Source organism: Camellia sinensis, chromosome 10 (assembly GCF_055761805.1).
Source record: "Camellia sinensis isolate YWXY chromosome 10, ASM5576180v1, whole genome shotgun sequence".
In the NCBI taxonomy this organism is placed as follows: Eukaryota; Viridiplantae; Streptophyta; class Magnoliopsida; order Ericales; family Theaceae; genus Camellia; species Camellia sinensis.
Genome location: NC_138970.1, coordinates 99497769 through 99524166, shown reverse-complemented (window position 1 = coordinate 99524166; position 26398 = coordinate 99497769). Strand labels below are relative to the sequence as shown.

Genomic DNA, 26398 nt, shown 5'->3' with positions numbered 1-26398 from the left:
ACAAGGAGGCACATCGGCCATATGCAGAGCTTACATTGTATGAGAAACAAAAAACAAGAAAGGAAAAACATCAAAACTAAGATTCTTCAGCATTAGCAACAGGGTGGGTTTGGACCTCGAAAAACTGTTGAGAATCCACCTCGGCCGCCTTTTCCGCCACGCGCTCGGCATCAATTTGGGCAAGGGTTTCATCAATGCTCTTTTCGGCTAAAGGAACATCGGATGAGGCCTGCTCAGGGGTGGCTTCCTTGGTAACCTCCTCATCTTCCTCATCCTAAGTCAAGTCCAGGACTTGCTCATTCGGAGAAGGAAACTTGCACTACAAGAATTCACACTTTTGCCGACTAAAAATTTGGTCGGCAAAAGTCTATTTTTAGTCGGCAAAAGTTATTCGCGACTAATTTTTTTGGTCGCCACTTTGGTCGCCAATTGAGGGTCGCGGAAAGTAACTAGCGACTAAAAAAATTTTTAGTCGCGAAAAAGGTATATTTGCCGACTAAATTTTTGGTCGCTAAATATATAATTACTGCGACTAATCCATTTAGTAACTAAAACACTTTAGTCGCGAAAAGTCATATTTTCCCGACCAAACATGTTAGTCGCCAATTCGCACATTCAACAACCAAATAGTTTGGTCGGCATTTGTCGCCCATTTCCACGACCAACTAATTTGGTCGCAAATTGTCACATTCCACGACCAAAAATTGGTCAGCAATATTCACTACAAAAAAATTACACTTTTGCCGACTAAAAATTTGGTCGGCAAAAATCCATTTTTAGTCGGCAAAAGTCATTCGTAACCAATTTTTTTGGTCGCCACTTTGGTCGCCAATTGAGGGTCGGCAAAAGTAATTGGCGACCAAAACTTTTGTCAGTCGGCAAAAAGTTAGATTTGTCGACTAAATTTTTGGTCGCTAAATATATCACTACCACGGCTAATTCATTTAGTCGCTAAAACACTTTGGTCGCGAAAAGTGATATTTTCCCAACAAAATATGTTTGTTGCCAAAAGCAAAAAATCGACGACCAACTATTTTCGTCGCCAAAAGTTGAAGAATCGCCAACTAATAATTTAGTTGCCAAAAGGTAAGGAATTGCCGACCAATGATTTCAGTCGCAAAAGTGTAGAATTTGGCGACCAATTATTTAGTCGCCAAAAGACATTAAACAATCAACGACTAATTAGTTAGTCGCCGAATCTCTTTTTTTTTTCTTTTTTTTTTTGAACAATCAATTTTTGTTTATAAACATTCAATCCAATATTGAACAAAATTCATTCAACCCAACCTAAATATAACATTAAAATTCATCATATTTTCCTACTCAATCCCAAACTTTACAATCATTCCATTCAAAACATTAATTGAGACAAGTTTTAAACATCCATCCATTGAAAACCAGTAAGTAATTGAACAAAAATTAAAAGGAAAATCAATGAAGGAATCCAAAAAAAATTCTAAAACATGAAGGAATATATATGGTTTTGAAGCATCAGCCTTGTGCTTGATCGTTTTTGGAAGTCACCTACAAATAAAATAAGAAAAGTTAGAATCTAGAAAAACATCCAAAATGAAGTATTCTCATAAAAAAAAAATTAACCATATGGCAAAAATTTATATGATTACATTACAAACATTTGATGATGACTAAACCACAATTAAGTATTGGCATACCTGAACAATGAAACAAAGCAGCTCAGCAAGTCTTGCCAAGGTAATCCTTCAGTAATACTTTGAGACAACAAGGATGTTCTTCAAGAAACAATAATGTCTTGTAGATGAACCATTGCAGCATATAATTGAAATATATAATTGAACATGAGTGAAAGATTACATGTTCTATTACTCTTTGTCTCAAATCTTCAGCTACTCTATTACCTAAAGAACCACCAAGCATGTTCTTTTCATTCTCAAATTCATCCTTGAATGTATTCCATAAAGTCATCCACTGAATAACCTCCATTGTAACAAGCTGTTTCAAGAGCAACCTATGACAGAACAGAAGGGCAAGCATCCAACAGTGTTAACAGAACAAAATTATGCTCTCTGTTTTTTTTTTTTCGGTCATTACTATTGGTTTTAGATTAATTGGATAGACATACCTAAAATTAGGAATTTACTATTGGATCTTTATCCTCCAATGTGGAATTAAGAAGCCTTGACTGTATAGGATCATGCGGTGACAAAACTAAATACCAACATATTTTTCGCAGGACCTGCATCAAATAATTGTTAGACAAGCTGAAAAACAATGGAGAAAGCTTATTTTTCTATTTTTTTCCCTCCTTCAAACAAAGAAAAAAAAAAGAGCACAAGTTTAGTTTTGATACTAGTATCCACTGAGCAGGGCCTTCTTTGACAGAGGGAATCTCATATATTGCCTTGTGACAATGACATATTTCAAGGTAATCATTGCTGTGTGAGTAGAACCACAAATATTGAAATTCAACAAAGAGAAAGACACACAAATCAATTAGTGAAACAGATAAGATACTCAATTTTCCAGCAAAAGCTATCTATGTAGAATATTAATAAATATGTAGAATATTACTAAATATGTAGTTCAAAAGCTATCTAGTTCAAAACCTTATAATTGACAAGCATTGAGTGAAGTTAATAAACATCAGCCAAAAAACATCCGTCTGTTATAACAAAATGTATTAAGTTAATCTGGACCATTATGTCAGATAGATGCTACAATCGGATTCTCAATGTCACTATGTTAATAACTTTTCCAAAAAAAAAATTTATTTTTAGCTCAAGCAGCAAAATTCTCAAAGACATAAGCCAAAACCCCAATTCTTGTCTACTGTCAACTTCATTTTCTCTTACCACTGATGTAATATAAACATGTGATAACAAAAAAAATCACTCACTCGGTATGCCCAAGGCAAAAACTTTATATCTCATGAGCTCCATCCAAAGGCTTCTTGGGAAACACAGTAACCTGTCATAAGATGAACATTATTGGATAAACAAATAAAATGGAATTGACTAAATAATTATTTATTTCAATGGGGAGGAAAATGAGTTACACGAATTTTAAAATCCCAATCAGCACGAACAATGAATCGTCCATCTGGTGAGTATTCCTGTAAGAAGATACAACTGTTTAGAATAATATCCATCCCATTTTTTTTCTGTCATTAATGGGAGAAATGACCACTGATTCACAAAAATAAAAAAAAATAAAAAAAACTTTGAATGGTAGAAATGTCTATGATAATATACCGAAACAAATTACCCATAATTGCTAAGCATAAATCTGCATTGCCAAGTCTTAGATGTATTATTAATGTTATGATCTGTTTTTTGATATAATTATGATGGAAATAGGTAGGCATTAACAAATGCCTATATATAGAACAGAGCAATGAAGAAGAGAAAAGATACAAAGATAACAAATGACAAACCAGGCTAGTAATAATGCTACAGTAGTGGGCAAGAATTGTCACTGCCTTCTTCTTACTGGGTGAAGCTTGATTTTCATGTAATCCATCCAAATCCACAACCCAAACAACCCCAAATTTGTCAGCAAAACAAACAAACAGACCATCATTGCTTATGGCAACAGCACTTACTCTCTTCTTTGATGACCTGTTACATTTACAACAATCACGTAATTTGAATTTGAAGTTAAACCCATCAGTCTAGAATATCTTAACAATGCCATTAAAAAAAATTGGATCTTACCCAATGAAACAAGTGCTAAAATCCAATTCAACACAATGGAAGACTTACACAGGACATATAAATTGATTTATTTTTGTCTTTAGTTAATTCTTTTCACCTTTAAGTCAGTTTTTAATTTTAAAAAATAAAAATAAAAGGTTCATATGGACTAAACAATCCTAGAAGTTTTTTTAAAAAAGTGGAAAGCATTTTTACAAAGTATACAAAAGACAAAAATAAGCCAATTTTTTAGACTTTTTAAGTTTTTTTTTTTTTTTTTTTTTTTTGGGTCTTTAGTGAAAGTTTTACCTAAAATTTTTCAAACAGTGTATCATAAAATTATCCTCAAATTATTATAATTAATCTTTTTTTATTGGAGCAAGGGGTGTTTACCAAAACATTTAAAAATAAGAAGATAATACTCAAAAGCTGTTGGGTGGATTAGAAGCATACCAAAAGAAAGGACCATGACCATGTCACTGTCTATGACAGTTGGAACGCTATAAGCTACAGTTATCACTGTGCAATTTGAGAATTCTTCCCTAATTATCCTTTGTAGAATGGCATCAGTGGTAGAATCAATTGAAGTTGTTGCTTCATCCAAAACTAGAAATTTGTTTCTTCTTAGCAGGACTCTTCCGAGATAGAAGAGTTGGCGTTGCCCCACGCTCCAATTTTCGCCTTCATCACTCACTGTTGGAACAAGAAGAAAGAACAAAATTTATGCTTTGTTTATAAATGTAAGGTTATGTATGGACTATGGACTGCAACTTCACTAAATAATGACTTTATCTAAATCTTTCATGTTTTAAATTGCATCATAATATGCATTTCAATGAAGTTGCTTCCATGTTTCGGAGTTCAATTCACCAGAAGAATCTAGCAAACTTGGAAGACTGTTGATGGTAGTCTTGAGTTGACACTTTTCTAGAGCCTGCAATCAAGAATTAATTTGATTTGTCATATGTTTACTAACATAAGATTGCTTTTACATTATGAAAATCGATAACCGCCATGGCACTTCATCATATACTATGAGGAGTGTGATGAAGTGGTAAAATTGATTATCTTTACCTTCCATATGTAGTGGGATTAATAATAAGTTCCCTTACCCTTAGATCCTGTAAGTCTATCCTCCCTTTAGAAGGCCATGAAGATGGTGGCCTTCTATCTTCCACAATTGCTGGAGGCTCTTGAGGTATGTGCATGAACTGTTTGATTCGTTCCACTGAAATAATATAATTAGCCAAGCTGCTATACCATTGAATCATGAACACTTGGGTGCTTGTCAAAGCCAAAGCATAAGAAAGAGAAAGTCCAACAAGCCCTGCAAAAAAGACATGTTTTAAGAATCTAAAAGAAAATTTCTAAGCAATAAATGAATTATTCCACTGAACCATGGATATACCTGGATCAACATAACCCTTGGGAAGTAAAACCAAGAGAAAAACAGCAGTGAATAAAGTTAGATTTTGAAGTGCTTCTACTCTCAAAATTAACCACTCCATGGTTGCATTGGAGTAAAAGAAAAGTTTTGCATCATTGTCTACAAGCTTTAGGTAGTTTTGGAAGAACCTGTTTGCCATGTTAAATGCTCTTATAGTTACCACTCCAAGTGAGGTCTCGGCGGCATAATTCATGGCAGGTGCTTTTGTTGTTCCATTGATTCTCATTAGTTCCCTTGCAGAGGCTTGATAATATCCCTTGAGTCAATAAAGAATTTCCTTAATTAAAAATTTCCTTTCATCAATGAAAATAAGAAAAATATTATTATTAAGTTGGAAAATGAAACTCACCTGAACATATTTTGAAGCCGCTGTAGCAAAGAATGCTACAAAGAGAACTTGCCACGTGACTGACGCCATAATGCCAATGATTGCTACCGATTCAATTAAAGGAGCAACCACAAAGGCAAATGAGAAAGGTATGTCGAAATCCACCACACATAAATCTGATGAAGCCTACATATAACAAGCATGTATATAAAAGTGCATATCAGTAACTAGCTATGCAATACATTACACTTCACTACGATACATAAATACTATTGTTACTTTAGAATTGATTGAAGAAGAATAAAATCTTACTCGGATCAAAATTCGTCCAACTGGGGTGGAATCAAAGAAGAGCATAGGAGCATTGAAAATAGAATTAGTGAAATTTGAAAAGAAAGCCTTCGAAGCTTTTAATCCTAAAAGAGCAGCTGATAAAGACCTTAGATATACAAAGAGGGTACTTATTGTCGAAATTGTAGTGTATACTCCAATTAAGATGCCACTACCAATTTTAGGAATTTGAATGCTGAAAGCTAGCCAATAACTTGAAACAGCTTGAAGAGCAACAAAACCAATCTGAGTAATTATTACTGAAGAAAGCATCAACGATCCCTTTGAGACGAGGATGCAATCTAAAAATTGCTTCCATCCAACATTGCCAATTTCCTTCTCTTCTTCTTCTGTCAGTTGTATTCCTGGCAGACCTTTGACAGAAATATCCCCCTCACTATTTTCTTTAGTAAGGTAGGACCCTCTAGTCTCTTCCATTCTATCCATGTATTGTGACTGAATTTCACTTTTCACTTTTAGTAAGGTATTATCTACTATAGGAACCTAATCAAAGTACAATAAAGCGTGAAGTCATGGACACTGTCAGTGTTCCCAACATTCTAAAGTCTACAATTGTTCTCATTAAAAAGGGGATGTTGCACGGCAAATGCATAGGACACCATTCTATATTTCAATAGAAATTGACAAAGGTATAGTCCTCATAAAGACTTCAAAGTTCAAACCCAGCTAAAAAACAATAGACAGAGTAACAAACCCAAATAAATTAAATTATGTTGCACTATTAATAATCACTTCATTCAAGCACATAACACAAAATTCCCAAAATCAAATAATTGAAACAAGAAACTGAACCCAAAAAAAAAAAGAAAAAAAAAAGAGCAAACAAGATAATGAACTGAATATGAGAGAGAGAGAGAGAGAACCATGGAGGAGGACTGAATTTGTGGGTCAAGCTGATGGGTTTTGATCTGTGGAGCTGAAGAAGAGTCTCTGCCCAAATCAAGGGCTGGCCATCTGTCTTTGTACAGACTCTCCCACACACAATCTGACCCATACAGCGCGCGCCAAAACCATGAGCAACTACCCAACGACTACACATTTGATAGCTTGAAATTCCAAAAAAGAATAAAGAATAAAAATAAATAAACAAAACCATCACATTCAAATAACAATAAAAACAAAAAAAAACAATTTGCAGGGAAGAAACCTGAAGGGAAGAGGCGATTTTGAGGGCAATATCGTCTGGGAGACAACTTTGCAAAGCTGTCTATTTCGCCTCTCCAATTCCAAAAAAAAAAACAATTTTGCAAAGCTACACACCTTTTCTTCACTTTCTTCTTGCACCTCTATCTCTAAACGCTCGCCTCTCATCTCTTCTCTTCCTCACTCGCAGGCAGTAGTCGTGGCTACAACCGTTAGTACAATCGTGGAAAATGAGTGGCAAACGGCCATGGCTTCGATCTCCATAGATTGGAGCCTAGATACCCTCTTAGTCATATCTTATCGAACTCGGCGGAGCCGTAAGAATTAGGGATTTTTGGTTGAAGGGGATTTTTGGTTTTTCAAATTCGGGATTTTGGTTCAAGAGATAGGGAGGGAGGGAAGCCGAGCGGGAATGGAAAAAAGGGGGGTGGGAAATCGAGCGGGAATATTTTCTTGTTTTTTTTGGTAATATTTAAACAACAAAATGGCTCTTTTTTTAAAAAAAAACATGTTTGTCTAGGCCTAAAATATTTATATTTATTATTTTTATTATTTATGACGATGGGATCATACACATTATGATTGAAAGAAAAATAATTGGAAAAAAACAATAATTGAAAAAAAAAATATTTGAGAAGAGATAGAGAAGAGAGATGAGTGAAAGAGAGAGAGAAGATAAATGAGCAAGAGAGAGAGACAGAGAGGTGGAGTTGTGATGGCGAAACTGGTGATAGTGGAGTGGTAATGGCGAAGGAGATTAGTGGTGAAGTTGTGGTAGGGGTAGAGGAGATGGAGTGGCGGTGGTAGAGGAGAGGTAATAGTAGTAGTAGTGGTGGTAGTGGTAGTGGAGTGGTAATGACGGTGGTAATAATGGTAGTTGTAGAGGTGGAGTGGCAACAATGGTGGGTGGTGAGAGAGAGATGAGTGAGAGAGAGATAGAGATAGAGTGATGAGTGAGAGACAGACAGAGTGATCGCTAAAAGTGCATTTTTGCCTAGTGAAGAGCTCGGTAAATAGAGAAGAGGGGAAGGAGAGAGTGAGCAAAGTGAACACAATAGGGGAGACAGACAGACACACAGAGAGAAAGACATAGAGAGAGAAAGAGAGAGAGAAGAGTAATGAGTGAGAAAGAGACAGAGAGAGAAAGAGATAGAGACAGAGAGAAACAAGAGATAAGTGAGAGATAGACAAAGAGAGAGAGAGAAAGAGAGCGAAAAGAGATGATCGAGAGAAAGACATAGAAAAAGAGAGAGATAGAAAGAGAAGAAAGATGAGCAGGAGAGACAGAGAGAGAGATAGAGAGATGAGAGATGGGTGAGAGAGATAGAGAAAGAAAAAAGATGAGAGAGATAGAAAGAAGAGAGATGAGCGAGAGACAAAGAGAAAAAGAGACAAAGACACAAACAGACAGAGAAGAGTGATGAGTGAGAGAGAGAAATAGAGAGAGACAAAGAGAGAGAGATAAAGAGTGAGACAGAAAAAGAGACAAAGGGAGAGAAGAGATGAACGAGAGAGACAGAGAGAGATAGAGAGAAGAGAAATGAGCGAGAGAGACACAGAGAGAAGAGAGATGAACGAGAGAGATAGAGATAAGAGATATGAGCGAGAGAGACAGAGAGAAAAGAGATGAGAGAGAGCGAGAGAAGAGAGATGAGCAAGAGCAAGAGAGAGAGAGAGGAGAGAGATGAACGAAAGAGACAGAGAGACATAGACAGATGAGAGAGATAGAGAGATGCGCGAGAGACACAGAGAGAGAGAGACAAAGAGACAGACAGACAGACAGACAGAGAAGAGTGATGAGTGAGAGAGAGAAAAAGAAGAGAGACAGAGACAAAAATAGAAACACAGAGAGAAAGAGATAGACAGATAGAGAAGAGTGATAAGTGAGAGAGAGAGAAAGAGAAGAGAGACAGTGACACAGAGAGAAAGAGAGATAGACAAACAGAAAGAAAGAGAAAGAGTGATGAGTGAAAGTAAATTTTTATTTTTATTCAGCGACTAAATTATTTTAGATGCCAAAAGTATCTATACAGCGACTAAAATATTTTTTAGTCGCTGAAATTACATTTTTGCCGACCAAAATTTTGGTCACCAAAAAATAAAAAATAAATTTTCATTTTTCATTCAGCGACTAAATTAGTTTAGTTGCCAAAACTATTTATACCGCAACTAGAATATCTTTTAGTTGCTGAAATTAAATTTTTGCCAACCAAAATTTTGGTCGTCAAAGATAAAAAGTAAATTTTTATTTTTCTTTGAACGATTAAATTAGTTTAGTTGCCAAAACTATATATACAGCGACCAAAATATTTTTTAGTCGTTGAAATTAAATTTTTGCCGACCAAAATTTTGGTCGCCAAAAATAAAAAGTAAATTTTTATTTTTCTTTCAGCGAGTAAATTATTTTAGTTACCAAAACTATCTATACAGCGATTAGAATATTTTTTAGTCGCTGAAATTACATTTTTGCCGACCAAAATTTTGGTCGCCAAAAGATAAAAAATAAATTTTCATTTTTCATTCAGTGACTAAATTAGTTTAGTTGCCAAAACTATCTATACCGCGACCAACATATTTTTTAGTCGCCAAAGATAAAAAATAAATTTTTATTTTTCATTCAGCGACTAAATTAGTTTAGTTGCCAAAACTATCTATACCGCGACTAACATATTTTTAGTCGCTACCGACCAAACTTTTGGTCGCCAAAGATAAAAAATAAATTTTTACTTTTCATTCAGCGACTAAATTATTTTAGTTGCCAAAACTATTTATACAGTGACCAAAATATATTTAGTCATTGAAATTAAATTTTTACCGACCAAACTTTTGTTCGCCAAAGATAAAAAATAAATTTTCATTTTTCTTTCACCGACTAAATTAGTTTAGTTGCCAAAACTATATATACAGCGACCAAAATATTTTTTAGTCGCTAAAATTGAATTTTTGCCAACCAAACTTTTGGTCGCCTAAGATAAAAAATAAATTTTCATTTTTCTTTCAGCGACTAAAATATTTTTTAGTCTCTGAAATTACATTTTTGCCGACCAAAATTTTGGTTGCCAAAAGATAAAAAATAAATTTTCATTTTTCATTCAGCGACTAAATTATTTTAGTTGCCAAAACTATCTATACAGCGACTAACATATTTTTTAATCACTGAAATTAACTTTTTGCCGACCAAAATTTTGGTCGCCAAAGATAAAAAATAAATTTTTATTTTTCATTCAGCGACTAAATTATTTTAGTTGCCAAAACTATCTATACAGCGACAAAAATATTTTTTAGTCGCTGAAATTAAATTTTTGCCGACCAAAAGTTTGGTCGCCAAAGATAAAAAGTGAATTTTGATTTTTCATTGAGCAACTAAATTATTTTAGTTGCCGAACTTATATATAGCGATCAAAATATTTTTTAGTTGCTGAAATTAAATTTTTGCCGACCAAAATTTTGGTCGCCAAAGATAAAAAGTAAATTTTTATTTTTCATTCAGCGACTAAATTATTTTAGTTGCCAAAAGTATCTATACAGCGACTAAAATATTTTTTAGTCGCTAAAATTACATTTTTGCCGACCAAAATTTTGGTCAGCAAAGATAAAAAGTAAATTTTTATTTTTCATTGAGCGACTAAATTATTTTAAAATTTTACTTTTTATCTTTGGCGACCAAAATTTTGGTCGGCAAAAATTTAATTTCAGCGACTAAATTAGTGTAGTTGCCAAAACTATATATACAGCGACCAAAATATTTTTTAGTCGTTGAAATTAAATTTTTGCCCACCAAAATTTTGGTCGCCAAAGATAAAAAGTAAATTTTTATTTTTCTTTCAGTGACTAAATTAGTTTAGTTGCCAAAACTATATATACAGCAACCAAAATATTTTTTAGTCGTTGAAATTAAATTTTTGCCGACCAAAATTTTGGTCGCCAAAAATAAAAAGTAAATTTTTATTTTTCTTTCAGTGAATAAATTATTTTAGTTGCCAAAAGTATCTATACAGCGACTAAAATATTTTTTAGTCGCTGAAATTACATTTTTGCCGACCAAAATTTTGGTCGCCAAAAGATAAAAAATAAATTTTCATTTTTATTTCAACGACTAAATTATTTTAGTTGCCAAAACTATCTATACAGCGACTAAAATATTTTTTTAGTCGCCAATTGTGGCAAATTTAACGACTAAATTTTTTTTAGTCGCCAATTGTGAGATTTTTAGCGACTAAATTTTTTTTAGTCGCCAAAAATTAATATGCCCCGACTAAAAAAATTTAGTAGCTAAATATTGTACTTTTATCGACTAACATAATTTTTGGTCGCCAATTCCACAACTTTTGGCAACCAAAATATTTTTAGTCAGCAAAAGTGGTCGCCAATTGTGTATTTTCTTGTAATGTTGGTCCCAGCAACCTCCTTAGATTTCCTCACCAAGGCCTCATCCTCTTCCTCATCCTCAAACTCCGAATCGCCATCAGATTGACTTGGAGGTGAAGGTAGAGGGAATGAAAGAGGAATGGCATCGGCGTTTCTCAGAGGCAAATGATCAGGGACATTAAGCTTTTTGAGAAGAGACATCCAACCAAGGGTGAAACCCTTGTTGCATGCCTGTTTCACTTGTTGTTCGTAAGCCTCTGTAACATCAGCCATGCCCTGGGCATACGCCTTCTCATCGACATCTTTGATTTTGGCTTCTTTAGTGGCCAAGGCCTCCTGAAGCTCTTTTTGGGCCTAGGTCATTTTCTCCCCGGCCTCTCTTTTTTGGGCCTCAGCCACCTTCTTGATGGCCTCGGCAGAGTCAGCCTTTTCCTCGGCATTAGTCTGGGCCTTGATGGCAGCCTCGGCCTGGTCCTCCAGCTTCTTCATTTTTGATTGTAGACCTTTATTGATCTTTTGAAGGCTGGAGACCTCCCTTTTCTTCTCGGCCAGCTTTTTACGGTTCTCAAAAGATTGAAGGGAAAAGGAATGAGCATGCTGGATAGCCTGGAAGAACATAAGGCAAAGGTTATTGCAAAATTTTCTGAGTGCAATTTAGAAAGAAGAAATCACCAAAAAGAAGACGCTTACTTGGACAGAACGTTGAAGCATCAGAGCGTAGTTCTCATATTCGCTTATCTCAGCGTTCCGATCAAGATCGCCGGGAAGGAGAAGGGCAGTACTTAGGGCGACACCGACGTTGATGTCATTAGCACTATCACTAGCCATAACAGGCTTGTCTTCAAGGGTGATTTCGGGGGCCCAGGGGGCACCAAGTTTTTTAGACCCCGAGGTCATTGCAGAGGATGACCTCGGCTTCTTCGATTTTGGGGATTCAAATGGTTGGGCCTCAGAACGCCTCTTCTCAGCAGAAGGTTGAGATTTGTCACTCTCAGCCAGCTTGGAGATCAGCAAAGTATCCTTAGTCTCAACCTGAGTTACCTTCGCCTTTGGTTGAGCCTTTTTTACTCATTTTGGTTTTGTTGGGAGCTGGACTTGAGCTGGTTGAGCATCAACATCGGAAAGGATGCTGACTAAGAAGTCTTTCGTAATTGGTTTTGGGCGGCCCATCTTGGCTGTATGCACAAGTCATCGCCGACGCTTTTGTTGGGATATTGGGACCAGATGTGGAGCCGAGGTTGACGGTTGGTCAGCTGGATCAGAGGTTGACCCTTGATCTGGCCGAGATATGGATGCAGTCTGGGGAGTTGTGGCAGAAGAAGGAGAAAGGCTTTTTTTCTTCCTCTTTGGGATGTCGGGCAAAGCTGACCTGTATGTTGGAATAAAATTCAGAAGCAGAGGCACCTTCCGTTTTTGGACTGGCAGGTCCAAAAGTCTCTTCAAATCCTTGCTAGGAAAGAAGGATTGGCGAAAGTTTTTTGGTGGCTTAGGAACAGCTGCAAGAGAAACAGACATTAGAGACAAATACAATATTAAAGATTTTGAAAGAAAACGAGTAAATATGATTGCAGGGCTCTTAACATTATCCTCTATAAAGACTGATCGAGGGAGAGGGAACAGATGGAGGTCTTCATCTGGGACAAACTCCCAGTTCCCCGAAATGATAAAATAGTCATCCCCAGCTCCCTTGTTGGAGTCAGGGAGGTCGGCAACGATTTTGTATTCAGTTGACCTCAGCTTAAGGTAGTAAATGTAGTCGGTGTCTTTTTTGAGGCCACACATAGTGTAGCAGTATTGGATATCGGCTAATGTGATCCTAGCGTTTTCTTGTTTGGCTAAAGCTATGATACCATTAATGGTCTGATAGGAATTGATGGAAAGTTGCATGGGGTTCAACTTGTAGTAGTGAAGTATTTCACGGAAAAAGGGTGTTAAGTGGGAGCCTAAGTCCACATTCAATGAAGGCCACCACAGGAAAAGGCATGGAGGTAGTTGTAGGCATTATGGAGTCATCATCCCCAGCCAACCTCAGATTAACGTCGGCTGAAATTTCAAACTCTCGCCTAAAATTTTCTAGCTTGGATGGGGTGTCTACCCTATGTTTTCACATACCCATGATGTCAGCTTGACTAAAGGTACTGGATTTCAGAAAGAAGATATTTTAAAGAAGGGTTATTGGGACCTCGGCAAAACACGTAGGTATGTGCTTGTGCAAGAATTTGTGAGGATTGTTTCAGTTTTTCCTAAGAATTGGGGGCTCTACAGACAAATCCCAAACCTAGATCTATGAAAACGAAGATCAAAGGCACGGATCTGGAAAAGACACAAAACAGAGAAAACAAGAACGAAGTTTTAGAATCAAGAACAGTGGCAAAAGTGCAAGAAAGTGGTGAAACAGTGGGTGTGTTCAAAACATGGGCAGGGGAAAATCACGGAATAAATGCATTCGAAGTATGTGATTCACAGGATTAACATTTGAAGAAAGTAGTAATGGCAACAGGTAATGAAGAGTATCAAAGGATTGAAAACGAAGGGAACAGTAAACTCACCGAAGAAAAGAAGTCGGTGTAAGGATCGCCGAAGTCAGGCAGCGGTTACAGAAGTAACAGAACGGTGAGAGCTTCACTAGAATGAAGGAATGGAGGCAGTTGCAGAGCTTGAAGACTGGAACAATGGCGGATTCGAGAGAAAAGAGTTAGAGAGAGAGAAAGCTAGAGGACTGAATGCAAAAAGTGAAGAGACGAAAGAGGGGAGAAAAGTTTTGCTTGATGCAAAATGGCGGCAACAACTGAATTAATGCGCTTGGAACAACGCATACGTCAGACGGCACATGCAGATGCAAAACGGATTATAGGCGCATCGCATGCACGGTCCAATGAGGTTAAGACACGTGAATGAAACGGTTGAATAGTGGTGCATAACAGCTCATGCGCATGAAAGAGTTCATTGGAATTCTTGTTCTTTAAAGAAGACATATCGGCCTTGACTATTGATCACGGCTAAAGATGTTAGGCCGATGTACTGGCAGGAGGTACCGTTATAGGTTCCATTACCTCAGGATGCCGAGGTAATAGAACCTAGGGGGCAGTTGTAGGGATATATTTTTTGAGTACCAACACGTGGCAAGACGACGCCGACGTGTCAGCCGAGTTGCAACGTGTCCTGGACATAATGCCGAGGTTATCTCGGCTAGGCAGAGGTTATCTCCGAAGATATCAGAATCCGAGATAAGCGGATAAGGACAAGAGTCCTAGAATGCAGAAAGACTTCAAGATGGATAGGGATAGTATTCCTAGGGAATCTATCCTTATCTCTTGAGGAATCCAAAGTAAGCACAGAACAGGAGTCCATGGTAGTCAGGCTTCTAGTGGGATTAGGGAATGGGTTAACTATAAAAGATGAGGCACCCCCGTGGGTCTAAGGTACACAATTTATATTCTGAATAGTGAGTTTTGCACTATTGATTATCTTTGAGAGATAGGCTGATTTGATCGTCGGAGTGCCCCCGGGTGGGCGAACCACCACCGAAGACTTCTCTTTCTGTTATAGGTTAGCTAAAAGCCATCTATTCTGCCGGTGCTCTCCAACTGATTACTAAGCGGGTAGTGTGATCAGAAAATCACTCACACACCAATATACTTTTTCACACTTATTTATATTTATTTTTTCAAAGGATGTCATTTGATGGAGGGGAGCTCAATCCCATGGGGGCCACGTCACTCTTAGATAATGTAACTTTTTTTTAAAAAAAGAATTAGTCATTCACAATCAACCCCCACACAATTGAAATGTAGTATTTTTATTTTATTTTTTTCCATGATTCTTAAATAATAGTATTTTTTTTTTTTTTGGGAGGCATATTTTGGATATTTCAAATGACTATCATAGAATTTTGTTTGAGCCTTGGAATTTTTTTTTTTTTTTAGTGTTGTTTTGGATGGATATATTGTAGTTTTTGGGATGAGTTCATAATTTTTCAAAATTAGTGGCCGGTTTTATCAAAAATATTGATCAAAATTAGTGGTTGCAAGCAAGCTTACTTGCGGCCACTAATTCTGATCAAGTTGATAATTTTTGATTAATTGTATTTTCCAAAATTAGTGGCCGATTTTATCAAAAATATTGATTAGAATGCAATTCAAGCTTTCTTGTGCCACAAGCAAGCCAAGGGGCATGGGACCCCGTACTTGTGTATGCAAGCATGTCATGTGTACCAAGGGAATTGGTGCATGTGTGCACGTTAGCTAAGTGTGTGTACGGACATTGTCTGTAGGTGCGTGCATCGAATCGTCGCAAAGCCAAGTAAGGAAACTCAATTTTGGTGTATTTTTGGAGGGAACGATAGAGGGAGAAGCAATGAAACCCTAAAAGGGTTCTAGAGCCTCTTCCTCTCTCTTTCAAGAGGTCAAGAACTTTGGAGTATTTTTTGTGAGGTTTGAGAGTAAAAACACCACCTTCTCTTTCCCTTTTCCCTTAGCCGCGGAAATAACCCACCAAACAGCAATTACAAACCTCTGAAAACATCTAAGGACTGAAGAACTTCAACCCTAACTTGGCTTCCAAGCTTGAGAGAGGCTTGAAAGCAAGGAACTCGGTGTTTCTCGTTATTTTCTTCTCGTGTCTTCGGTTTAATGAAACCAACATTATCCTCTTATTTCAACACCTCTTTTAATCTATTTGTTTAGTATGTAATCATGTAGGGTTAGTAGTAAGGCATGAGCATCATGTAGTTTATTAATTTCTACAAGTTTTTCACATTCTTTCACATGTTTCATTTATTTTATTAAAACAATATGTTTGTTTCTAGGTTTATTTTAATCATATAATCAGCAAGCACGACCCGATTTAAGCATCATGTAGGTTAGTTTTGCATTGTTTTGTGTGTTCCATGTCTTTTTATGCAGTAAATCATATTAGAACTCTTAAACTGGGCCTGCGTACATATTTTGCATGATTAGAAGCATATTAGGTCATATGTATTTCAAGTCTTGCACATAAGACTCGTAAGTGGTTAAGTTCCTCTTTTCTTCCTTAGCATATTTGTTCTATTTGCATTGTCTTTCAATTATGCAAGTTTATATGTTCTTTATATGAAAAATTGGTTATTTTGAATGTTTTATGAGTGTTGTTCATCTTAGTTCAAGTTTATGGCCATGTTTTACTTAAAATCGATCTTTGGTGGAAAATATTTATTTTATTCAAAGATGTGGCTTTATTCTTGAAACTCAAATGAATGACACTTGTTTTCCTCAATCACATAGCTTTAGGGTTAGTTAAAGGTTTTAGGGCCCAAAATGAATTTATTTGAACAATTAACCACTAAAATCATAAAATAGAGAGTGAGTAAAGGCCAATCTTCAGATTGGGCAAAATGGGGTGTTTTATATAAATGGTCTTTCGCTTTTGTACCTAAGCTCCTGAACCTGGAATTTTCTTGGTTATAATGGACTAGGCCTCAACTTAGTTTTCATCGTTAAAGGTTTCTTAATTCCCCTTAAAAAATTAAGTGGCAACTCTTTGTTGATCAAAGCAAGTCGATGTAGGATGCATGCCTTAGGCTCGAAAAAGGTACAACACCCACAGTTGGCGACTTCATTGGGGATCTAAGTTACCTTGACTTGAAAATTTCTATTTTATGAAATAAGTGGTTAATTGTTAATTGCGTTGCATCATTTTAAAAGAAGGAAACCTACTTTGTTGCATAATATCCCAGACACTATTCGCGGGCTATGTTATGTCAATAAGGTAAGCGTCAGATTACGCTATTAGTACTCTTTGATCATTCACTCATAGGGTGAGAGGTATATTGATAGTAATAACTGATGTATCCTTTTGAGACCAAACCTACCTTTTACATGTAGAAAGAATTAGCACTTTCTAAACTAGGATAGGATACCCTCATTTCTAGGATTGTATTGTTGCCTTGTTGTACGATTTAGTGAATCATAGATCTCATTTCCAAATTAGGATGACGTAACCCTACCTCCAAATAGGCATGAATGCAAATTATGTGTTTATGTGATATCTTGTCTTGAATAGAAATGATTTGATTTGATTTGATTTTGGGGATCTATGACAACCCCATCACGTATTATACTTTTCTTTATTTAATTTTGAATGGTATTTATGTGTTTAATGTGTAATTGAATGCATATATGTTCATTGTTGGAATATCTGTTGTGATTTCTACTTTGAATCTGAAATTGAAGGCCTCAATGACTTTCGAAATCGGAATTGATAAGTTTAGTGTGTACGTCATAATTTTTAGAGCCTATTAGGAAGTTTGATTAAAATTTAATTCAGATTAAATTAGTTAGATAAAATCAACTAGAACTAAGTGAGATTAGTTAATCTAAAGCTTGCTTAATTAGTCTAAGCTAATTACCATATATGTGTGTGTGTGTGTGTGTCTGCGCGCGCGCGCTAAGTTAGAGACTAAAACATTTTTGTGCTCCAGGAAATCTGTTGGAGCATTCTAGAGAGAGAGAGAGAGGTGTAATTCTAGAGAGAGGAAGGTTTGATTTTGAAGAATTGCTTGAAGGATTGAATAATTGTATAGAGGAACTCAAGAATTGGCTAGTTCAAGCTTACTCCAAGACTTTGGGTATGTGTTTAACTCTTAATTTATGAATCAAAGTCATCTAGCATGAGAATTCAAAGAGAGTATGAGTTTTAACTCAAGAATTGAGCTAAGAATGGTGAAATTGAAGTTAATTCACACATGCATGCATCAAATGAAGGGTTTTCATCATCTTTGAGCATGATTTTGTCAACGTTGTTTGAATTGAAGTTAAATCATACATGCATCAATGATTTTGAATGTTTTGAAGCTCGATTTCATGTTTTGAGAGTTTTGGAAAAGTGTTTGAAGTTAAATTGCACATGCCTGAGAATTTGAGTTCCAATTATGAAGAATTATGAAGTTTTGAGCATGAGGTTTGGAATTGGTTTTGAATTCATGCTTCTGAATGTGTATATATGATTTTCAATATGTCATGCAAAGGTTTTTGGCTTTGGACTTAAGTTTTGAAACAAAAAATTTTGTTTTAAAAACCCAAAATTTGGCCAAACCCCTTTAGTGAACAAGTTATTGCTCGAGCGCACATCTTGTGCATCTAGCATTTTTACAGTACCTTACACATGGCTCAAGTGACCAAGTGATCGCTCCCTAGTTTACTTTGCACATTGGCTCGAGCGGCTATCGAGCTTAGATTTTGACTATCCAGTACTTTTGTAGACCGTGTGGTCTGCTCGAGTGACCAATAGTGCGCTCGATCGAACTACCATATTTTAGTATGTTTTGAAAAGTTACATTATGTCTATATTTGCATCCTCATTCCTTTTGAACATTCCTAGGCATGATTTGAGCCTCCTTAATGAATTAAGGAATTAGAAATGAACTTAAAAGAATTGAATAAGATAAGAATGATTCGATTAAGTAACGTGCCTCAATGTGTGTATATGTTTATGAATTATGTAGGTTCATTGTGTATATGTTTATGAATTATGTAGGTTCATTCACGAAGACATGTCACAACCAAATCACTATGAGTAATATCATAATATAGATATTTTCATATACGTTATTTTCTAAATCTTTCCAACGTGGTAAGTTTTCCAAACTTATGATTTTGTGATATGAATGAGCCTTCTATATGCTCGATCCACGTGATGTCTGTAAATGTGATTGATGAGATACGAATGTCTATAATGAACCTAAGGCCGTTCTATATATTTGACAAGATGGACCTAAGGTTGTTTTGAATATCTGATAAGTTTGAATATATGTTATATGTTGACCGAATGGTCATTATACAGCTATAATGAATTGGACCCATGGTTGTTCCTTCAAGTATGATCTGTTCTATTCTGTATTTCAGCTTATGTTGGACTAGAGGTTGTTCTGTCAGGTATTTGACCCAAGGTTGTTTTGCTATGATACGAAATTGATATGAGAACAATTTTATTTAAGCATTAGAACACATTCATATAATCTTTTTATTCTGATGTTATTCGCTGGGTTTTAGGTCACTCTATTATATATATGTATGTAGCTGAGAGTGGGATGTCCAGCCTTACTGAACCTATGAAAGATTATCAAAGTTTTTATGATGTCAACCAATGAGCGCCTCACGAACGAGGCTTTCGTCATTTGATCTTTTGTTTTCTTTTGTTGGTCTGGTTTGACTATGTTTGTACATAAGCTTTTGGGTTTTGTATGATGATGACTTGTGAATGATCTTGGACATGCAATATTTACTTGTATATGTATGGATATGAGTTGTTAACGGATAAGAAGTTTTTATTTATCCCGTAAATGCATAGCTCATTGGACGAAATTTATGATTCTGCTTCCGCGTTTGGCCCCATATAATTAAATATGATTACAATTCTGTCCGAAACCGCAGGTAATCTTATGATTACTGGCCGGTCATGATCCAAACCTCTAGGGGCGGGTTCGAGGTATTGACAGAATGGCATCAGAGTATGAGTTAATAACTCACACACTTGTGCAATTAAGCAATAAGGTGTCTAGAAAAGACTAAGAATGCATTCATCTGATAAGTATATGTTTGTGTGCATTGAGATTATGCAAAGATGTGAATATGTGAACTTTGGATTGAGACACCTATGTAAATATGTGCAATTTTTGTATTTATTATAATATGAGTTCATATAGATCATAATGAGAACAAGGGCTGATGAGATAGAAGAGTCTTTTACCACCCATTTAGATAGAATGGAGAGAATGATTCAAGACATGGCTAAATCACTAAGGCAACAACAGCAACAACCGCCTCCACCTCCCCCAATGCCTGTGCCACCTTCGATAAAAGAACATCAAACGGATGACCACGCAGTTGCTTTGACTAAAGAGTTCAAGAAAATGAAACCACTGCTATTCTGGGGAGGAGTTGATACTCTGAAAGCTGAGGCATGGGTTCTTGGCGTTGAAAAGTTATTCGAAGTATTTTCGTGCACTGATGCACATAAAGTTCAGTTAGTAGGTTTTACTTTGGAGGGCGATGCCCGAAGATGGTGGATTTTAGTTAGAGATGAAAATGTGGAAATCAGTTGGACGCGATTCCTTGAGATCTTTTACAAGAAGTACTTCTCTCAATGCATATTTGAATTTGAAAGGCTGAAGCAAGGTAACTAAATAGTAGTTGAATATAAGGCACGGTTCACTGAGTTGGCCAGATTTGCACCACACACTATTGATGCTGATTACAAGAAAGCGAGAAAATTTGAGGGTGGACTTCGAAATGCAATCCTAGAAAAAGTGAATATTCTGAAATTGCCAAAGTATGTAGATATTCTTGATAAAGCTTTAATGTATGAATCAAATTTAGATTCACAAAACTGACCATTTGAATGGAATGGGAAAAGACAAATAAGGGATCAACATCATCAAAGAAGCAAAATTTGGGGACATCTAGTGCTTCCAACTCTATGAGAGATTATGTACCAACCTGTAATGAATGTGGCAAGAAACATCGATGAGTTTGTTATCGTACTTCTGGGGCATGCTTTAGATATGGTAAGATAGGGCATATGGTCATAGATTGTCCACAGATTGAACAAAGAAATGGAAGGCTAGTTGCTAGTTCAACTGGATCCGTTCCAATGCCAGGAAACACTAAAAGACCTACTGTTACAAGAGACATACTTAGGGAAGGGAGAGCTTTTTGCACTCGTCTTAGGTGATACATAAAATACCAAGGCCCGTGTCTCAGGTAGTCTCTCTATTTGCAATCAAGATGCTTATGTGCTAATTGACTCAGTTCAACACATTCATTTGTTTCTACTATATTTGCACATAGACTGAATAGACCTATGGAACCTCTGCCTTATGTGTTATGTGTATCTGCTCCATCTGGAGAATCTGTTTTGTGTACTTCTGTGTATCATGCTTGTGAGATTATTATTGGAAATGCTACTTTATATGTAGATTTATTGCCTTTTGACATGAGACATTTTGATGTGATTTTAGGGATGGACTAGTTGTCTAAATATTATTCTAGTATTGATTGTGTGACGAAATAAGTTTTGGTTAGACCACTGAGACAAGATGGATTATTCTTTGAGGGTAATGGTGTAGTACCTCCACCTTACTTAATTTCGACAATGAAAGCATGTAAACTACTTAAGAAGGGATGTTGGGGTTATCTACATAGTAGTTTGGCTGTGCAAACTATGAATACTATGTTAGACGATATTCTAGTAGTTAGAGAATTCTCAGATGTGTTTCCAGAAGAATTACAAGGGAAATTGGTTGATCGAGAAATTGAATTTACTATTGAAGTTATGCCAGGTACTCAACCTATTTGAAAGACTCCGTATAGAATGTCAACCGTTGAAATGAAGGAACTGAAGGATTAGTTACAAGATTTTGCTTGACAAGGATTCCATCCAGCCGAGTACTTTGCCATGAGGTGCACCGGTTCTGTTTGTGAAGAAGAAAGATGGAACGTTTCACTTGTGTATTGACTACCGAGAATTGAATAAGATAATTGTTTGTTAATATAATCAGCGTTTTAACCGTTTGTAATAATATACGAATGTTGAGAGCGTGGATGGACGTGTCTGGAACTTGAAGGATTTGATTTTTCCCAATATGAAAAATAAATAAAATAAAATAAAAAATAACAAAATTCCCAATTTTGAAGAAAATAGAAATGTTTAAAGCTGTGTGCGGTTCTGAATTTAAAAGGATAAAAAAATATATTTAAAATATAGGTGAAAAATTAGGTTGTTTGATTGCTTAATTTTGTGTATGTGTTTTTCTGTCTTTTATTTAAAATAAAATTCATTGCTCTTAAAAAAATTTAGTATAACACTGATTGCCTCACTTTAAAAACGTAAAATTTTAATTTAATCAATGTATATTATTAGCAAACTAATTTTTACATATATCTTCTTTTTTTTTTTTATTTTGTAGGATTTGCAGGATCCCCGGTCTCATGTTAGATTTTATATGAAGTTTTATTGTACAGCTTTTTTAGTTAAGATTAGTAAATATTGCATTTTTAAAATATGTGTACATATTTTAATGTGCATATATTTTATTTATCAAATATGTTAATATTGCATTTTTCATTGTACATAATTATTCATATGATTTACATGTATATTATTAGAAAAAATAATATCAAATTCATATTATAATTCTAAACGAGTTTGCACACGCATCGCATTTTTCATTGTACATAATTTTACTTTTGTGTGTGTTTAAAAAAAATATGAATTTCATATTATAATTATATCAAATCTTTTTTACTGCAACTATTCCAAGAATATGGGTTTCTGTTTAGTTATTTTGTGAACCATTATTACTTACACTTTTAATTTTCTTCATTAAAAAGTAAAAGAAAAAAAATTATGTTAATAGATTTCTTGGAGAAAAATATTGACTATTATTTTCCTTCGTTTATATTTTTTGCAGGTTCCTTTATAACTTTGTGTTGTTCAGAATAAACTTTTCGAATTTTTCTCTATCAACACCTATTTGCTCTGACTGTAAGTATTCTATATGAATGTTGAGTTTGTAATGCTTGAAACTTGAATAATTCTAAAAGAATTCTATTGCATGAGTTTGTAATGCTTCAAATATATAATTTCTTTTTCTATGCTTCAAAAAATCAAATATGTAATTTTTTTATTCAATCTTTGTTTTTATTTTTATTTATATGTATTTTTTTTTTTTTTATTTATATGAATTTTTGTTGTATAATTTTTTAGTTAAAATTCATGAAAGTTTGGCCAAATCTCATGAAATTTGGGAAAATCCATGGGTGGCCAAAATTCAAAGAAAGTTGTAGGTGTCTAATTTTTTTTATTGTAACTTTTCTAAAAAACCCTTTGTTTAGTCATATGTTTGTTTTGAAGTGTATTTTTTTGATAAGAAAGAATTCAGTGGTCCCAAAATTTCATATGATTTTTTTTATATTTATTACATAATGAGTTTGTGATAGTCAAAACAAATAACTTCTACAATCGTGTTTTATTAATACTTATCTTCTACTTCTCTTTTGACTGTAAGTATTTTTAATTCTATTTTTTATTTTTTTAATATTTAATTGAATGTTTGAAAAATTTATATTCAGTTTGTTTTTAAATCATATCTCAAGTTGCACACACTTTGGCTCATCATTACTAGGTAATCTCTTTCACTTGCAATTTTATTTAATTCTCCATAAAATGAGATTAGTACTTAAAATAATATGCATTATAAAAATATAAAAACAAACATATGAAAACACTTACATAAAAATATAAAGCTTATTATATTGTGAGTATACGAGTCGCATTGTGAATATACTATTACTGCCTCTTACATAATTTTATATAACGTAGGCACATTTTAAAGATAGCCGGATTTCATCTACGTAAGTTTTAGTTTGTTAACAATCTTAGGAAAAATGAATCACGATTACCCTGACACATCAAATTTGAGACATGTACAACAACAAAATCGTGAACGAAGTCGTTTATACCTACAACAAAGGAGGCAACGCTCAGCTTCGGAACCAAATGCTCAAACTGAACAACCACAAAGAGAATTCGAACAGTTATGCCTTCAAAACTTAAGCACTGAACAACGCTCAACAAGATTGGAGCAACGTCGTCTTGCTCAGCGCAGACGAAGATTGTTTATTCGCGAAGAAAGTGCGACCTCTAATGTGCAACAAAGAGAAATTCAAAGGGAAAGTTGGCGTTATTATGCTAGACAAAGGAGGGCTGCTTTGACTATTGAACAACGCGAACAACAACCTGCAAGGCGACGAACAAATTATCGACAAAGAAGGCAAATATCTGAAAAATCTCGAACAAACTTCTCATCCAAATCAAGTATATAATATGACGAATGCACAAACAAGTAGTAAGTATTCAAATGTTATAAACATTATTTTTTTTTTGGTAAGCTTTTACACTTTTGACATTAATATTCATTTAATTTATTATTTATAATTTTAACTGCTAGGATGCATGTTAAACTTTTTCGATGCAATCCCAAGAAGAAATAGAACAGGATGGCGTAGGCCGCGACCAACAGTTTTGCCAACCATTCACGAAGAAGGCAATTCGGTTGCGACTAATGTTTTCAGACGGGAAAGTAGAATCACTGTACTCACACGTATCGACTTACCCCGATATGCACCTACTCATTCGACTTATGAGCATGGAAGCACAAGTGGCAGCAGACAAGATCCTCGCGAAGTTCAGATGGAAGGTACAAATAATTTATTTAGTTTAAGTACTTTTACAAAATAAACAACCTTTACAATAAATGTAAAAAATATGATCATGCAAATATGATATGCAATACAATTACATTTAATATTGGACATGAAACTCAAACACTTTCAAACAAATACTATTGTGTTAATAATAAACCCATACATCATACATGTATTGTCATAGGAAATATCCCTCATGTTGACCACAATCAGGATGCTTTGAGTGATGAAGATATTCCAGATAATCGATCATTTATCCATAGGAGATATCATAATTGTGCAAGAAATTTTCATGAAAGTGAAAGGTTCCCAAGAATGCGGTTCCCTGCTCCAACTACATGTAGACATTGCAACGCAAGATTGTTCCACCGTGAAACATCTACCATGTGTTGTAATAATGGAACAATTATTTTGCCACCAGTAACAGCTCCAAATGAGATTATTGATATTTTCTCTGACCAAACAGTGGAAGGTCGTCATTTCAGACAAAATATTCGAGCCTACAATCATGTTTTCTCATTCACTTCAATGGATGTTCATGTTGATGAAAACTTAGCAACAAGAACTCAAGGTGTGTACACGTTTCGTGCACAAGGAGCCATATATCATAAGATTGGGAGTCTCTTACCAAATTCTAGCGACAGACCGAGATATTTGCAACTGTATGTTTATGACACTGACTACGAGAATGAGAATCGAATGTTCAAAAATGAAGAATTGCACTTGGATTTGCTTGACAAGATAAAGAATATTTTAAATACTCATAATCCATTTGTACACACATTTCGCCAATTGGCTCAGCGTCCATACATACATGAATGCAGACTTCAAATCAAAGAGAAACCACGTAATAGGCCCCAATACAACCTTCTTACTGCTCCTGAAGTTGCTGCAGTTTTAGTTGGTGGCAAAGAAGCTGGAAATTTAAAACCAAGAGATATCATTGTCCAATCAACCAGTGGTCACCTCCTAAATATTTCTAATATTGTCGGATACTATGATCCATTACACTATCCTCTGTTGTCACCCTACGGTTTATATGGATGGGATGCAAATACCAGAAGTAATGATGGCAGAAAAGTAACATGTTGTGATTTATATTCTTATATGCTACAGGTAACGACGTATACATAATATTAAAAAATTACTTTGTCGAAGTTATTCAATCTATAATTATTTCATATAAAATCTTTACTTTTAATTATTTATAAGTATTGAAATACTATCAATTCAGATTCGCCCTGGTGATCAATCTCTTTTTCTTCGAGGAGGTCGTCTCTTACAGCAGTATGTCGTAGATAATTACGTGAAGATTGAGTCCAACAAATTAAGATGGATATGTACTCATCAGAATCACATTCGAGCAGATTTTTATCAAGGTTTTCTAGATGCAGTACATGCCGGTGAAAATTATGGAGGTACAAATTGTCACGTATGATATTACAATTACATGTACACATGTTTGTTTATATTCATACATAAAATTTCTTTTTTCCTTTTGTGAAATATTTGTTTAGGTAATGTTGGTCGTAGAACAATATTGCCATCGTCATTTGTTGGTAGCCCACGAGACATGTATCAGCGATATCAAGATGCAATGGTTCTGGTCCAAAAGTATGGAAAACCTGATCTTTTCCTTACAATGACCTGCAATCCAAATTGGCCTAAAATTAAAGCTGAGTTGCTACCTGGATAGTCACCACATGATCGTCCTGATTTGCTAACAAGAATATTTCATTCAAAATTTGATGAGATGAAGACTGACATTCTTACAAAACATGTACTCGGGAAGGTTCTGGCATACGCATATGTTATTGAGTACCAAAAAAGAGGCTTACCACATGCCCAC

General features: G+C 35.2%; 1 pseudogene; it reads right to left on the bottom strand.

Annotated features, from left to right (window-relative positions):
* Positions 1-76: 76 nt before the first annotated feature.
* On the bottom strand, positions 77-11581 carry LOC114294343 (ABC transporter C family member 8-like; annotated as a pseudogene).
* Positions 11582-26398: the final 14817 nt, after the last annotated feature.